Source organism: Anticarsia gemmatalis, chromosome 11 (assembly GCF_050436995.1).
Source record: "Anticarsia gemmatalis isolate Benzon Research Colony breed Stoneville strain chromosome 11, ilAntGemm2 primary, whole genome shotgun sequence".
Lineage (NCBI taxonomy): Eukaryota > Metazoa > Arthropoda > Insecta > Lepidoptera > Erebidae > Anticarsia > Anticarsia gemmatalis.
In genome coordinates, this window is record NC_134755.1 from 6519498 (window position 1) to 6522971 (window position 3474).

Below are 3474 nucleotides of genomic sequence, written 5' to 3' on the forward strand. Positions count from 1 at the left end.
TTTTAGTGATAAGTTACGGTTATTATTGAGTAACAAGTGGCCATTATCAAGAAAATTAACTACGCCATTAATTTTATTGCAAATATATATATAAATTTAAAACGTATAAGATTGAAGTATCGTAAGTTTGCTGAAAATTAAATGAGTTAATTTAAAACGATGATTCTATGCAGTCGATACTATATTACTGTAAGAATAGTTCCTACGGCGCCTGCTAGTGGACTAGTTGATCAGATTTTTAGAATCGCACTATGATATTATAAGATAAGCATAAGACCATATAAAATTACTGGCTGACGAATAACGGAATGACGGATAAGAGAGAATGGGTAATAATTTTCCCCGTTTTTGTAACATTTTTAACTGGTACTCTGCTCCTATTGGTCGTAGCGTGATGATATGTAGCTTATAGCCTTCTTCGATAAATGGGCTATCTAACAATGAAACAATTTTTCAAATCGAACCAGTAGTTTCTGAGATTAGCGCGTTCAAGCAAACGAGCAAACAAACAAACAATAAAACAAGCAAACAAAAAAACTCTTCAGCTATATAAAATTGGTATAGATAAAAAGTAGGCTGTAGATATTATTTATTTCAAATGGAAAGTTTTGGTCAACGATCCGTTCTGTGCAGTGCAACTTTCCGACCGAAAGATTACACAAGTTAAAAACAAAAGTATAATGGAAATTGCACTGTTTTCAACAAAAGTGCTATTTGGCACAAATTAAAATTATATTATTTTGAAGTAAAAATTCGTTATCATTTACGTTTCGTTTTATGAAAATATTTTAAAGTATGCCTTATTGATAATGCTAATGACCTGTATCACCTGTATGTAGTTGTATTAACACGATTTAAAAGCCGAGATATAATAGATATACGCTTACCTCGCTAATTATTTCATTATTTTGGCCTTGTGTTAGGCCATTCAAATGTCAAAAGTATTTTTTATGAAAAAAAAAGGATTGCGATAATGAACTATTGAAACTGTAACTAAAACGCTATAAGTAATCGTAAAAGTATCACAACATGTGACGATGCGGTCATTTAAATCAGTAATAAACATCGGTCACCCGATCTCACATTTACTAGGTTTCAGTTAGTCAAGAGTTGTGCAGTAAAAGGCGAACTATAAAATTACGAACTCACTGGAGCTGGAAACAGCCTCACAACTGAGTTTATCTCTGCCTCCGTCTATTTGCTTTGCATGAAGTGTTATTTTTCACTGTTCGTAAAACAAACAGAGTCAAGTGACATGAGAGCTTTGCATTTATATTTGTTTGGACCTTTGACGTTATAATGATATCCATGTATGAAGTATATGGATGATGAGTTTTATATGTTATTGACAATTGCTCTCAACATCGGCAACTTTTATTTTTTTTCGTTGTAAGTTACAGCGTTAATTTATGGACTAGCAAAATCTGATAAGGGTTTTCTAATCACGGGTGTAATTTTTTCAACAGGAACCAGTTTCGAGTTAAGGACACTAGGCTATCCACGTATTTGATATTTTAATTAGTAACGGTAGCTATTATGCATTTTATCAATTAATTTATCCAGATATAACAGCGTACCGAAATGTTAATAAAACATTAAACTAAAACACCGCCATTTAGCAACAAGCCATTCAACGTATCGGATAAATCGACGTTGGTTAAAGCTAATAATCCGATTAAATTCAAATAAGCGTATCTGGGGAAACAGGTGAACATTTGAGAGCGACAAAATCCTACGGACGGACGTCTACGTATTGTTAAAAAATGTGTGTTGAAACTTGATCGTACTTCCATAACGTTGTAGCTCGTAGCATTTCGTAGCAACCGTAGCAACTTGAATCGTAGCATTAATAATATAATTAAAATGCTCAAAATCAATAAAAGAAAACTATTTCCGTTCGCTTATTTGAGATGTGATTTTGACAGACACCGATTTAACACATCAAATAATAAATTGTAAAAATCTAAATAAAGTGACAAAACATTACTTTTATTTATGAAAGCTGTTAAATTTAAATAATCTGTATCAATTTGTGAAACAAACTGTGGACTAGCCACCTGTTTGCAACGAGATATATTGATATAGCTTGGGGGCTTATCTATTTGCCTGATAAAAGCGTCACTGTCGGACGTATATCCCTCACCCACATATAAAATAGTGACAACTAAAGGTTTAGCCACAAAACTAGATGTAACCAAATACATGGAGCTGCGAGCTCTGATTCCGACTAGTGTTAATTTGGGGACCAAATGAAAGGCAATGGTTTTGGTTGTCGATGTACCATTCGATCCCTTTGGGAGTTGGAGCTCTGTTAATTACTAGGCACCATACGCGCCGGCTTGGATAAAACCGAAACTACAGCTTAAACATAATTACGTTACCTGAAACATCTTCGTGAAATAACTGTGTGGGGAATTCAAGCAGTAACACTTACTCGAACAAGTATAAAGGTAGATTGTTTATTTTTTTACGAGGTTGTAACAAAGTTTTGTTGATTCGTTTTTTGTTGGCACTTATTCTTTGTTTTAATTATGGTTTTAAGTTTTTATTTGAGACGGTTATAGACGCTTGCATTTGTAAGATGTTTAACGGTCGCAGCTAAGTGAAATTTTAACAGGCTGCACGGCCTATTTATATGTAGGTTACTGGTTCCGGTTAACGCTCAAGATGTTTGTCTTGGTGATTAGTAGAACTTAAGCACATCATTAAAGCAACTGAAGTAACGTGAATACTAGGGATGGGATTACTTATTAATATACGGTATAAAAATATATCGTATATTAATAAGTAATTATAACTACCATCAAAATAATAAGCAATGTGAAATGAATATCCAAAACTAACTAAACTTGTTACAAATTAGTAGCTGAAAGTGTTGACAAGTTTGTCGTAAATTCTAGTTCTGCATAATTATTTTGAATATCATAATCGTCGCGTTCGGTATAAAATCATTTATACACAGATTAGGCTAATTTTCAATTCGACCTATGTATTTGCAATTGTACAATAAACAGCACGCAAAACTAATCAACTCCACCCAGTAATTACCGCACTAAACTTTGCATAATAGCTAATAAATTTGGACACAACATCCGCTTGCAGGTTTCGTAAAATCTGTGTATGTGGCTACGTACGTACTTTACACATACATCTAGCCTACGTAATTTACACTTCTAATAACTTAGCTGAAGTCTTTTTAAAACTTCGCCTGGAGAAACAATGAATAGCAGGAGAGCTCCACTTAAAATTTTCTCCAAAGAAATATGTAGAGTTCTGTCGTCTCAAAAGGCGGATTCGTCGTAGGAATCTCGACGGCTGGTTTAATTAGCCGTTTTAATGAATGTCGAGGCACGTACGCTGTAAATGCGGCCCATTACCTGCGTAATTCACGCAATGATAACAAAGACGGGTCTTGCGAGGAGGCGCCTCCTCAACGACACCGAACTTCATGACAATGCTCCTTCTTCCGCGTTT